At 45.5% G+C, this 14,393-nt stretch overlaps 1 long non-coding RNA gene across 1 annotated transcript; it reads left to right on the top strand.

Annotated features, from left to right (window-relative positions):
- The first annotated feature begins 2,810 nt into the window (after positions 1-2,810).
- On the top strand, positions 2,811-6,142 carry LOC141089635 (uncharacterized). Its single transcript, XR_012232356.1, has 3 exons — positions 2,811-2,903; positions 3,005-3,146; positions 5,139-6,142. It is a non-coding gene; the product is annotated as an uncharacterized lncRNA (long non-coding RNA).
- The last annotated feature ends 8,251 nt before the right edge of the window (positions 6,143-14,393 follow it).

The raw sequence follows: 14,393 nt of genomic DNA, 5'->3' as shown, positions 1-14,393 counted from the left end.
AACACACTTGTGGACACTGTTGGATTGTGTGAGGCCCAGTGAATATCACACCGCTATGTCACAGGCAGAAATTGGCTAGTGTATGACTACAAGGTGTGTATAGAATTGGGCAGAATAGGAATCTCCCTAGAGTGTAGGTCTGTAAGAACGGAACATGTCCTCGACTTATCCTTACAGAGTGACACACAGCTTCACTGTGGCCGTGATAACAGCCATTACATGGTACTGAGAGATTACATGGTACTGAGAGAGGAGCGTGTCCGTAAAATTGTCAAGCTCCGTGTTTTTTAAGTATACGGACTGACACGTTGTCTCTCTATAGTTTTGAATGTGATCAAACAGCAAATATACTTAACTGTTTGAAAAACAGACAAAACTAGAAGGTGGAGGTCTGTAAGAACGGAACATGTCCTCGACTTATTCTTACCGAGTCACACACAGATGGCTTCACTGTGGCCATGATAACAGCCGTTACACGGTACTGTGTGAGGAGCGTACACCGCTGTATGGTGTGAAAAAATGCACGCTCAGTACCTCACCAGGACAAGAAAAAAAAATTTGGATTGCTTTTAAAAAAGCAGTTTGCAGAGCAGTGGGAAAACAGCAATGCAGCTATCAGGCTGCCTTATAAGGCTTCCTAACAACCAACACAGCTGATCCAGCAAAATATAGCCTCCACTTGCACTGCATACACAGTGACTGCTGTGTTGTACAGGCAAAATCGCTAGCAGCAGAAGCAGTTTTTGGTGTCTTCTTCCCTGCCTTATGCTCTCCCTACAGAAACAGCAGCAGCTCTCCCTATTCTGAGATCAGCATGAGTAACATGCCGGTCGGCGTGCACGCCCTTTTATACCCCCTGTGACGCCCCCCAAAGCAAGCCAATCACTTGCATGCCCTTCTGAAAGATGGTGGTGACCCCTGCCTATGTCATCACGTTGCCCACAGTGTCCGTGGATCCTGATTGGCTGAAAGGGCGGTAAACAAACTTTTGAAACGCGACTTTGGCGCTAAAGTCGCCGAGCTCGTAGCCGACCTCACCCTAGGGTCGGGTATCGTTTCATGAAACCCGACTTTACCAAAAGTCGGTGACTTTTGAAATTTTTCGACCCGTTTCGCTCAACTCTACCAATCTGTTTTGTGGATGCTTGTTCTTCCACAATTTCTGGGAGTTGGCACACGGACTATTATTGGTTATTTGTAAACAATGTTATTTGTATTAAATTGTTGTTCATCACCTTATTGTGGTCATTTATATTGGCATGGATTTGGCAACTAGGGAGGCAGCCTAGAGTAACCAGGCAAGTAGCATTTTTAGTGATGGCTCCACGGTAGTTTCTACCAATGATACTGATAAGAATATGGATTTTCAGATGGTGTCAAGAGAACTTGTTGGTTTACACAAATCCATCACAAAAACCTGGTGGAACATTAAAACACTGGAGGAATATAAGAAATGTGGTTTGGTTCCTAGGGGGTCTCAGAATTCAAATCTTTCTGGCTTGGGAGGCAGATGATAGTTTTCAAAAAACTTGGGAGACTGGGCTACTTAAATGTTCCAATATTATCATGGACATGCTCATAGAGCATGACCGTGGCGTTCTTCAAATTATAAATCTCTCATCCTATGTTCTATCAGAGGTTGAAATTGCTGTGTTGGAGAAGGGACTCTCTTTTTGCCCTACCAGTTGCCTTGACAAATTTACCTTGATCAAAGATGTCTATTTATTTTGTAGACAACTTTCTTTCAAGTTATTGTACCATCAACCATCTGCCATTGATGATCTTCCTGTGGCCGAAAGAGAAGCGTTCAGAGACCTGTTGGACTTATTGGAGGAAAGTGAAGGAATACACACAAGAAGGAAATTCTCTGGTAGGTTACCATCACAAGCTACGCCTTCCTTCTCACTGTTTCCGGCAGTGCAAGGTTTTTTCGATATGATCTGTAGTGAAATAAGGTCCTTGAAACTTGATCCCAATAGTAATAGGAATCTGGGCAAGATTGAACAGTCCGCTATTGGGAGGCTAGGGTCCAATAAAGATATTGTGATCCGAGAGGCAGACAAAGGGGGCAGTCTGGTTATTTGGCCTGCTGACCAATATCTCAAGGAAGCCAAACGCCAATTATCTGATTCCAACTGTTATCAGATTCTCCCTTCAGATCCATCAGATGCCTTTAAAGCCAAATTGGATCGACTACTAGACTCTGCTTTTGCCTGCAACATCATTAACAAACGTGAGAAAGACTTCTTGATTAACCAGCATCCCAGAACACCTACCTTCTACATGATCCCTAAGATTCATAAATAGCTTCAAAATTCCCCAGGTAGGCCAATTGTGTCTGGAATCGGTGGGTTGCTTGAACGGCCTTGTATTTATCTGGACTTTTTCCTTCAGCCTTTGGTCTTCTCCCTTAGGTCTTATGTGAGGGATTCAACTTACCTTATTCAACAATTACAGGATCTCGTCATTCCACCTGGAACTTGGATGGTGACTCTGGATGTAGAATCTTTGTATACCTGTATTCGGCACGATCTTGGTGTCCATGCGGTTTCTTTCTTTTTGGACCAGAACTCCTCAGGAGACAGGAAACATGATTCTTTCTTGCTGGACTTACTAAATTTCATACTGGATAAAAATTACTTTATCTTTGATCGTGTCGTCTACAGGCAAGTCAAGGGCACTGCGATGGTGCGCCCTCGCATGCAAATCTATTTTTGGGGTGGTGGGAGCTTACCAAGGTGTATAATCTTCAGTCATTTTCAATTAATGTAATTAAATGGTTTCGATACATTGATATTCTTTTTCTCTGGACAGGCACTCTTGATGAATGTCAACAATTTGTGGATACTTTAAACACCAATCCCTGGAACATACGCCTGACCTCACATTTTTCACAAATGACGGTAGAGTTCCTTGATTTGAAATTTAGTGTTACTGGCTCTGAAATCACCACCACTCTTTTTTGCAAGTCCACGGCTACCAACAATTTATTACATTTTTCCAGCTTACACCCACAGCACTTGAAAAATGGCATCCCCAAGGGGCAGTTTTACCACTTAAAGAGGAACTGTTGTACCCAGGCGGAATTCTTGGAACAAGCAAAGGACCTGACTCTCCGGTTTAGGAACAGAGGCTACCCTAAAAAGGTAATTTCACGCGCCTTTATAACCACGAGAGATGTACAGTGGGGCAAAAAAGTATTTAGTTAGTCAGCAATAGTGCAAGTTCCACCACTTAAAAAGATGAGAGGCGTCTGTAATTTACATCATAGGTAGACCTCAACTATGGGAGACAAACTGAGAAAAAAAAATCCAGAAAATCACATTGTCTGTTTTTTTTTCATTTTATTTGCATATTATGGTGGAAAATAAGTATTTGGTCAGAAACAAGCAATCAAGATTTCTGGCTCTCACAGACCTGTAACTTCTTCTTTAAGAGTCTCCTCTTTCCTCCACTCATTACCTGTAGTAATGGCACCTGTTTAAACTTGTTATCAGTATAAAAAGACACCTGTGCACACCCTCAAACAGTCTGACTCCAAACTCCACTATGGTGAAGACCAAAGAGCTGTCAAAGGACACCAGAAACAAAATTGTAGCCCTGCACCAGGCTGGGAAGACTGAATCTGCAATAGCCAACCAGCTTGGAGTGAAGAAATCAACTGTGGGAGCAATAATTAGAAAATGGAAGACATACAAGACCACTGATAATCTCCCTCGATCTGGTGCTCCACGCAAAATCCCACCCCGTGGGGTCAGAATGATCACAAGAACGGTGAGCAAAAATCCCAGAACCACGCGGGGGGACCTAGTGAATGAACTGCAGAGAGCTGGGACCAATGTAACAATGCCTACCATAAGTAACACACTACGCCACCATGGACTCAGATCCTGCAGTGCCAGACGTGTCCCACTGCTTAAGCCTGTACATGTCCGGGCCCGTCTGAAGTTTGCTAGAGAGCATTTGGATGATCCAGAGGAGTTTTGGGAGAATGTCCTATGGTCTGATGAAACCAAACTGGAACTGTTTGGCAGAAACACAACTTGTCGTGTTTGGAGGAAAAAGAATACTGAGTTGCATCCATCAAACACCATGCCTACTGTAAAGCATGGTGGTGGAAACATCATGCTTTGGGGCTGTTTCTCTGCAAAGGGGCCAGGACGACTGATCCGGGTACATGAAAGAATGAATGGGGCCATATATCGTGAGATTTTGAGTGCAAACCTCCTTCCATCAGCAAGGGCATTGAAGATGAAACGTGGCTGGGTCTTTCAACATGACAATGATCCAAAGCACACCGCCAGGGCAACGAAGGAGTGGCTTCGTAAGAAGCATTTCAAGGTCCTGGAGTGGCCTAGCCAGTCTCCAGATCTCAACCCTATAGAATACCTTTGGAGTTGAAAGTCCGTGTTGCCAAGTGAAAAGCCAAAAACATCACTGCTCTAGAGGAGATCTGCATGGAGGAATGGGCCAACATACCAACAACAGTGTGTGGCAACCTTGTGAAGACTTACAGAAAACGTTTGACCTCTGTCATTGCCAACAAAGGATATATCACAAAGTATTGAGATGAAATTTTGTTTCTGACCAAATACTTATTTTCCACCATAATATGCAAATAAAATGAAAAAAAACAGACAATGTGATTTTCTGGATTTTTTTTTTTTTCTCAGTTTGTCTCCCATAGCTGAGGTCTACCTATGATGTAAATTACAGACGCCTCTCATCTTTTTAAGTGGTGGAACTTGCACTATTGCTGACTGACTAAATACTTTTTTGCCCCACTGTAGATAGGGGGAGTCTTTTGCAATCCAAGATGAGTAGACCTTCAAAACCCACTTGGGGTCATTACTAATTACAATAATCAGTAGCAAGAGATCCGTGACATTTTATCCAGACATTGGGGCATACTTCTCAGTGAATCAAAGCTCAGACCCCATATTTCTTTGCAACCAAATTTGATAGCAAGGAGGGCTAAAAGCTTGAAAGACTCTCTAAGCCACAGCCATTTTAGACAACCTACGGTCTGTTTAAATAGGGGCACACGTGTCACTTGGACTTTTCCCTGTGGGTACTGTAATATTTGCCCATATACTATTAACAGCAATGTCCTCACGTTACCCTCTTTCCCATTTCAGGTTACCATAAAGACCTATTTCAACTGCAAATCCCGCAACCTGATCTATGCTTTGGTCTGTCCGTGTTGTAAAATATATGTTGGACAGACGACAAGAATTAAGGAGGAAAATACAACAGCACTTTTCCAACATATTAACTGCAAAGGAGGACAAAGAAAAAGGCAAACCGATTATATCAGTTGCCTCACATTTTTTGGCGATGCATAATTCCCAATGGAAGGGTACTAGGATCCTTGGTCTGGAATTAATCCAGCCTGATATCAGAGGTGAAGATATCACTTCGGAATTATTGAGATGGGAATCGAAGTGGATTTACAACCTTAATACTCTGGTTCCATCCGGACTTAATGAAGACCTGTTATTTACGGGATTTTATAAAAGAACTCTGATTAGCTGCTCCTACTATGTATTTGGACATTTTGGTTTTGATTTATTCTGGTCTTTAGTGATTGGGCATTTATATGCTTTCTTTTTTGTCCACTGTGATATAAACAGCATACCATGGGGATAATAATAATAAATTTTATTTCTATAGCGCTGATATATTCCTCAGCACTTTACATTTCAGAGGGGACTTGTACAGACGATAGACATTACAGCATAACAATAATCACATAGCTCATAACAGATACCAAGAGGAATGAGGGCCCTGCTCGCAAGCTTACAATCTATGAGATGGCTTAGTATCCCATTTGGGTGGTTACCTCCCCTTTTTTTGAGTATGAAAACTTCTCCATCCCTCTGGGGACATAATTGTGGTTTGTCCTCTTTGCACTTCTTTTTCCTCTCTATTTTTGACTTTGTAGAAAATAACAAATGATGATTTTTGCCTATGGGTATATCTGGCGTCACTATTTTGCCCTTATCGAATCGCTGTGTTTTTTTTTTTTAATACTTCAGAGTTCTGTCTCAAAGGTCTCCTCCAGATTTAGCAACAAAAAATCTGATAGATATTTGTTGTTCATCACTATGTGTTGTTCCGAACTTCTTTGGAGTTAGATTAGGTAAAGGGACTTCATAGTAATCCAGTCAGGTGGATAATATTAATATCTGCTCTTGTTATGACAAATGGTTCCATCTTGTCCAATTTGAAAAATCCTCATGTGTCTGAGTAACATCTTTTATGGTTACCTTGGGTCTATTTTTTACTCAATATTACAGTGGATGCTGCATGATAACTATTTGTGAGGACTGATTAGTCCTCTTGCTGCTCTATCGTATGTTGAGGGACACACATTGACAATAAATACTTTTTGCTCAAGCATTATATATATTCTATTTATACCATATTGATATAAGGGTTGGTTTAACATGAGCAGTTTTCTGCTTCCGGTATAGCTTCCATCAGCAGATGGTTAGTATATTCCTCATTTGGACACCTAAGCTAAATGTCTATTGTCACTTGATAAGTATTGCTCAATGTTTGGGTCTATATGGATACTTTGGCATTAAGTGGATATATATCCCGGTTGTAAGTAGATATGGGTCAAGGTACTTTGTTCCATGATCACAAGACTACACCATTGTTTAGATTAATAACCTGGATAAATGATCCTTTGCTAGGAGTTGCTATGGATCTCATACCTAAGGTGGTTTCTTATTGTGACAGCAATATATATGTCTTTTATCCAGGCCAAAGTACTACTTAATAATGGTTTTGTACTTGAATAGTAAATGAGATATAGTGTTATCAAAGCGCTTTGAATTGACTGGACATGTATACATATATACTCTGTTCATAAATCTGCCTTATATGTGGCTCATGTCACATTATCGCTGCTCGTGGCCATTTTTTGTATTTAGTGCCATCTTTGATGAGATGGCTATATCGGGTTTAAACCTTCTCTATATCCATAACTATGACTAGCATTAAGTATTATTGGCTCATGTATTTTGTGCATGAAATTATATTATTAGGAGAAATGGGTTGTAAATAACATACTGGAATTCCCATTTATTCTCCTACTGTGTGTGTTTCCTCTTTTAGAAGATTTTTAAAAGATATTTAAAAATATCTAATATACACTTGGTTATTATATATCTGCAGAGTCTGTAATAACATCATTCGGCTGTAGCGTTTTTTCAATACATGCGCAGTAACTAGAGTTGAGCGAAACGGGTCGAAAAATTTCAAAAGTCGCCGACTTTTGGCAAAGTCGGGTTTCATGAAACGAAACCCTAGACCCTAGGATGAGGTCGGCGACTTACGCGCCAATGTCGCGTTTCAAAAGTTTGTTTTGCGCTCTTTTTCAGCCAATCAGGATCCACGGACACTGTGGGCAACGTGATGACATAGGCACGGGTCACCACCATCTTTCAAAAGGGCATGCAAGTGATTGGCTTGCTTTGGGGGGCGTCACAGGGGGTATAAAAGGGCGTGCACGCCGACCGCCATGTTACTCATGCTGATCTCAGAATAGAGAGAGCTGCTGCTGCTGCTGATTTTGTAGGGAGAGCGTTAGGCAGGGATGAAGACACCAAAAACTGCTTCTGCTGCTAGCGATTTTGACTGTACAACACACCAGTCACTGTGTGTGCAGTGCAAGGGGAGGCTATATAGTGGTGTATCAGTGGTGTTGGTTGTTGGGCTGCCTTCTAAGGCTTCCTGACATTCCTGCATTGCTGTTTACCCACTGCTCCGCAAACTGCTTTTTTAAAAGCAATCCCAATTTTTTTTTTTTGTCCTGCTGAGGTACTGAGCGTGCATTTTTTCACACCATACAGCGGTGTACGCTCCTCACACAGTACGGTGTAACGGCTGTTATCACAGCCACAGTGAAGCTATCAGTGTGTCGCTCTGTGAGAATAAAACGAGGACATGTTCCGTTCTTACAGACCTGCACTCTAGGGAGATTCCTATTCTGCCCAATTCTACATACACCTTGTAGTTTGTGATACACTAGCCAATTTCTGCCTGTGACATAGCGCTGTGATATTCAGTGGGCCTCACACAATCCATAAGTGTCCAGTGTCCACAAGTGTGTGCAGAAATTCAAAATCTCCCTTATCCTCTCGTCACTTTGGTCACAGCTGTGCCATCGAGCCTGTCACATAGTGCTCAGATATTCATTGGGCCTCACACAATCCAAAAGTGTCCAGTGTCCACAAGTGTCTGCTGAAATTCAAAATCTCACTTATCCTCTAGTCACTTTGGTCACAGCTGTGCCATCGAGCCTGTGACAGAGCGCTCAGATATTCAGTGGGCCTCACACAATCCAAAAGTGTCCAGTGTCCACAAGTGTGAGCAGAAATTCAAAATCTCCCCTGTCCTATAGACACCTTGTACCTTGTTTTACATTACTATATAGTTTGTTGGATTTTGTCTACATTTTTACCAAAAATGAGGAAGGCTGGTGGAAGAGGCCGTGGAATTGGGCGGGGGTTGGCAGCTGGTAATGATGGTGTTGGTGGTGGATCTGATGGTAGTGGCAAGAGCAAAATAGGACCGAATGCAGGAGGTGTTGAGCCTGCGTCATCGTCTGGCTCCATAAGGCTTCGAAGGCTTAGTTTTCTAGGAGTTGGCAAACCGCTTTTAAAGCCAGAGCATCAGGAAAAAGTTTTGTCTTACATTGCTGACTCAGCCTCCAGCTCTATCGCCTCCTCTTCTTCAGTTGTAAAAAGTAAAAGCACTGAGTCGTCATTGGAGGCTCATGTTCATGAACCACACCTTTCCTTGTGTCCTTCACCCCAACCAAGATTGAAGGATGACGCAGGCCATACTGCTGATTACTCCATGGAGCTGTTTTCACATACCATGCCTGGATTATCAAGTGAAATGGTGAATTACCCAGGCCAAGATGAATCTGACATGGAGTGCACTGATGCACAGCCGCTGATGGATGATTCTGCTGGTACATTCACTCAGAGCACTACATTGTCCTCGCAGTGTACAGAGCCAGATTCTGACCCTGATGAGACTCAGGTGCCCCTTCCCGCACACTATACCACCATACACGGTGACACAGAGGAAGGTGCACATGACATTGAAGAGGAGGTGATGGATGACCCAGTTGTTGACCCAGATTGGCATCCATTGGGGGAAGAGGGTGCCGCTGCCAATAGCTCAGAAGAGGAGGAGGAGCATCCGCCGCAGGCATCGACATCGCAACAGCTGTTATCTGGCAGGCACGGAGCAGTCCAAAAACGGGTTACAAAAAGCCGAAAAGTTGCTGGACTGCTTGGCCAGACGGTCAAAAGATCACAGCGTGCAAGGACACAAAATGTCTTCCATAGTAGAAAGAGTGCAGTGTGGCACTTTTTTGAACAAAATCCTCATGATCAGGCCAAGGTTATCTGTAAGAAGTGCGCAAAGACCTTTAGCCGAGGGAAAAATCTGAAAAATTTGAATACCAGTTGCATGCTTAGACATTTAACCACCATGTACTTGCAAGCGTGGACACAACACCAAACCTCATGTGCAACTGATCACAACGAAGGTAGTCAGCAACGCTACATTGTTTCCCCCACTGTAAGCCCACCGGTTAGCACAGCAGCAAATGTTGAGGTGTCGTTGCAAGGCCACAGCAGTCAGGGAATCCCACTGTTATATCAACAAAAGACTGATTCTAGGCCATCAGAAAGAACACCAACTCCATCACCATCATCAACCCTCTCTCAGTCCGCCCTGTCCACCGCTACTTCCACCATAAGCAGCTCTCAAGTCCAGCTCACCCTCCCAGACACTATGAGTAGGTCAAGAAAGTACTCAGTCTCTCATCCGCGTACACTGGGTTTGAACGCCCACATTGCCAAACTAATCTCGTTTGAGATGATGCCCTTTCGGTTGGTGGAAAGTGCAGCTTTCCGCGAACTCATGGCCAATGCAGTACCACGCTATGACCTACCCAGTCGCCACTTCTTCTCTCGCAAAGCCATCCCAGCCCTCCACCATCATGTGAAAGACCGCATTGTCCATGCACTCAAGCAGTCAGTGAGCGGAAAGGTGCACCTCACAACTGAAGCATGGTCCAGTCGGCATGGCCAGGGCCGTTACGTGTCCATCAGTGCGCACTGGGTTAATGTGGTGGATGCAGGGTCCACAGGGGACAGCGGTGGTGGGACAGTGCTGCCTAGCCCACGGTATAGGAAACAGTTGGCTGTAGGCGTTCGACCCTCCTCCTCCTCCTCCAGAAGCGAAAGCTCGTCCACAGAGCGCAGTCGTACGAGCACTCCATCTGCACCTGCCACTGTTGCACACGATGTGTCCCCCTATCGAGCAGCTAGTGGAAAGCGTCAGCAGGCAGTGTTGCAGATGATGTGTTTGGGCGACAGACACACCGCCGAGGTGCTGGCCGAGTACTTGAAGCGACAAACTGAGTCATGGCTGGGCAGTGTACATCTTGAGGCAGGCAAGGTAGTTAGTGATAACGGGCGTAATTTTGTGGCAGCCATAGCCCTTTCAAAACTCAGCCACATACCTTGCTTGGCTCACACCTTGAACCTGATGGTGCAGTGCTTCCTCAAAAATTATCCGGAGTTAACAGCCCTGCTCCAGAAGGTGCGAAGACTGTGCGCGCACATCCGCCGGTCGCCTGTACACTCCGTTCGTATGCAGAAGCTGCAGCGATTGCTCCACCTTCCCAACCACCGCCTCATTATCGACATTGCAACAAGGTGGAACTCCACCCTGCACATGGTGGAGCGGCTGTGCGAGCAGAGGCAGGCCATAATGCATTTGTGGGAGGATACACGGCCAGGCACTTTGAGAGCAGACATGGAGTTGACCGGTGTGCAGTGGTCGAAGCTGAAAGACCTCTGTAATGTCCTTCAGTGTTTTGAGGAATGCACGCGGCTGGTAAGTGCAGATGACGCCATCCTAAGCATGAGCATCCCACTTATGCGTCTGCTCATGCAAACTTTGACGCACCTTAAGGAGCAGGCTTCTGCAGCCAATGTTGATGAGGAGGAAGAGGAGGAGAGAATCCTTGATGACATTCAGCCATTGTCTGCTCAGGGACCTCTCCTGGACGAGGTGGAGGAAGAAGAGGAGGAGGAGGAGGATGATGGGGATGATTACTTAGGGGAGGAGGATGCATCTCGTGGGGCAAGTGAAAATGTTGGCGTGGCAAGGTCTGGTACAGGGTTTGTGCGTGACTGGAGGGATGTGGATTTGCCAGAAAGTGCTCCTCCAACCAGCACTCGCAGTGCATCATTGACCTCGGGAACATTGGCCCACATGTCAGATTATGCCTTGCAGATCCTAAAAAGGGACCCCCGCATTGCCAAAATGATGAACGATGACGACTACTGGTTGGCCAGCATCCTGGATCTACGCTATAAAGGCAAATTACAAAACATCATGCCACAGGAGAACCTTGACCTAATATTGGCTAATAAACAAGCAACTCTGGTAAATCGGTTGCTTGAGGCATTCCCAGCACACAGCAGCGGTGATGGTTCTCACAGGAGCCGTACGGGCCGGGGGCAGCTTGGCAGAGGTGTTCGTGGTGCACACAGCAGAAGTGGCGTTGGAGACAGGGGTTTCATGACAATGTTGTGGACTGATTTTTCAAGTACCGCTCACACAACTGGTAATACTGCATCGATGGAAAGTGACAGGAGACAGCAGTTGTCAACTATGGTTACAAACTACTTTTCCTCCCATATCGATGTTCTCCCACACAGGTCATTCCCCTTTGACTATTGGGCCGCTAAACTGGACACCTGGCCTGAATTGGCACAATATGCCTTACAGGAGCTCGCTTGCCCAGCTGCAAGTGTGCTATCGGAAAGAGTCTTCAGTGCAGCTGGATCAATCCTGACAGAAAAAAGGACCCGTCTGTCAACCCAAAATGTGGATGATCTAACCTTCATTAAAATGAACCACGCATGGGTTTCCAAGGATTTTGTCCCACCTTCCCCTGATGACACATAGGGTGACAGAAAAATGGCTTGCTTTGGTCCACCTCTTCCTGGGACTTGACCTATTTCACCTTTTGCATCAGCTGAATGTCCAACATCAACATATGCCACTTTCTAAAACTCCCTACTGTGCTGCCTCCCCCCCCCCATGGCCGGGGTCACCACCTAGCGCACGACACCGTGCGAGTGCCGTTGCCCTGGACAGGTGGGTAGGCCGACTCTTGGGCGCGGGCACTGGCACAGGGTCCTTCATAGTGCAATCAAGTGTCTCTGACGGTGGTGGTGCACACCCGCCGTCAGACACACCGCCGTACTATGAGGGGCCCAGTGCCAGTACCGACGCCCACGAGTGGGCCCCCCTTGCTTGGGCAGGGCCCCAGCATTTGCAATCTTTACCTCTCCCTGCTCCTCCGCTGTGTAGTCTGGGCCGTCAAATCCATACTGTGCCTGACACCGTCTGAGCCTGCCTCCTGATGTATAGACATATATTTTGAATGTGTACGCTATCCATACATGTTATCCGGGGATACGGTACCCTTTCTAACCTTTGTGCAATCACGTGCAATCCATACTGGGCCTAACACCGTCTGAGCCTGCCTCCTGATGTATAGACATATATTTTGAATTTGTACGCTATCCATACATGTTATCCGGGGATACGGTACCCTTTTTAACCTTTGTGCAATCACGTGCAATCCATACTGGGCCTAACACCGTCTGAGCCTGCCTCCTGATGTATAGACATATATTTTGAATGTGTACGCTATCCATACATGTTATCCGGGGATACGGTACCCTTTCTAACCTTTGTGCAATCACGTGCAATCCATACTGGGCCTAACACCATCTGAGCCTGCCTCCTGATGTATAGACATATATTTTGAATGTGTACGCTATCCATACATGTTATCCGGGGATACGGTACCCTTTCTAACCTTTGTGCAATCACGTGCAATCCATACTGGGCCTAACACCGTTTGAGCCTGCCTCCTGATGTATAGACATATATTTTGAATGTGTACGCTATCCATACATGTTATCCGGGGATACGGTACCCTTTCTAACCTTTGTGCAATCACGTGCAATCCATACTGGGCCTAACACCGTCTGAGCCTGCCTCCTGATGTATAGACATATATTTTGAGTGTGTACGCTATCCATACATGTTATCCGGGGATACGGTACCCTTTCTAACCTTTGTGCAATCACGTGCAATCCATACTGGACCTAACACCGTCTGAGCCTGCCTCCTGATGTATAGACATATATTTTGAATGTGTACGCTATCCATACATGTTATCCGGGGATACTGTACCCTTTCTAACCTTTGTGCAATCACGTGCAATCCATACTGGGCCTAACACCGTCTGAACCTGCCTCCTGATGTATAGACATATATTTTGAATGTGTACGCTATCCATACATGTTATCTGGGGATACGGTACCCTTTCTCACCTTTGTGCAATCACGTGTAATCCATACTGGGCGTGAGAACGGCTGGCGAGCTGTTAAGCAAGCTACAGCACCTGTGGTTTGCACACGTAAGTTTTTCATTTTTTTCAGGAATGACGGTTAGGCCTAATTCCGGAACTGCGGTTGACCTGCACTTACTGGGAAATCATTGTTCGCGGGTAATAATTGTAATCAGTGATCCCCATCACTAACGTTGTTCAGCGGGTTATCTGCACCTGTAAGCGACAAACGCTGGCCTTTTCAGTGTAGCGCACATGCAGCCACGGACATGTAAGGGCATGACACACCAGTTATTGGCCAATCTCATGTGCCAGAGCCTCACGTGTCCCTCTAGTAAGCCGGACTCGGACCGCGGGGCATGACGGAGTCTCGTTCGTTAACGGAATTAAACTTGCAATGTGTGCATCTGTTCTGTAGCTGGCATGGTTGAGGTTTCCCAGGTGGAGTCGAATTTAACCGTAGGCTCCACTCCTGGTGGTGCCCTTCTGGACATTCCTTTAAGGTTCAGCTTTGCAACCATACTGCCCACGTAAAACAAACACTTTTGCCTTCATGAACGCTGTTTGGAGGGTCATGACTCGTGGGAATAATGCCACCCAATCAGTTAACCTGCTAGAGAGATCGTTCGTTGCTCCCAAGCATGACATCACACTCCCTAGGAAGAAGGTAATGCCACTGTGGCGACCGTACTCCTGGGGGCGACACAAGTGCACTGATGCCCAGCCACTGCTCGATGAATCTGCTGGTACATTGACCCAGACCACTACATTCCCCTCGCACGCTACACGACCTGAATCTGACCCTGATGAAACTCATGTTACCCTTCCCATATACAGTTCCATCTTACACGGTGACAAAGAGGAAGCTGCAAATGAAAGTGCAGGTTCGGCCCACCCGCCATCAGACACACCACCGTACTAT

Source organism: Dendrobates tinctorius, unplaced genomic scaffold (genome assembly GCF_039654945.1).
Source record: "Dendrobates tinctorius isolate UK_male_01 unplaced genomic scaffold, ASM3965494v1 ptg000046l, whole genome shotgun sequence".
Lineage (NCBI taxonomy): Eukaryota > Metazoa > Chordata > Amphibia > Anura > Dendrobatidae > Dendrobates > Dendrobates tinctorius.
Note: the sequence above shows the minus strand (reverse complement) of the source record. Positions and strands in the feature narration are given on the sequence as shown.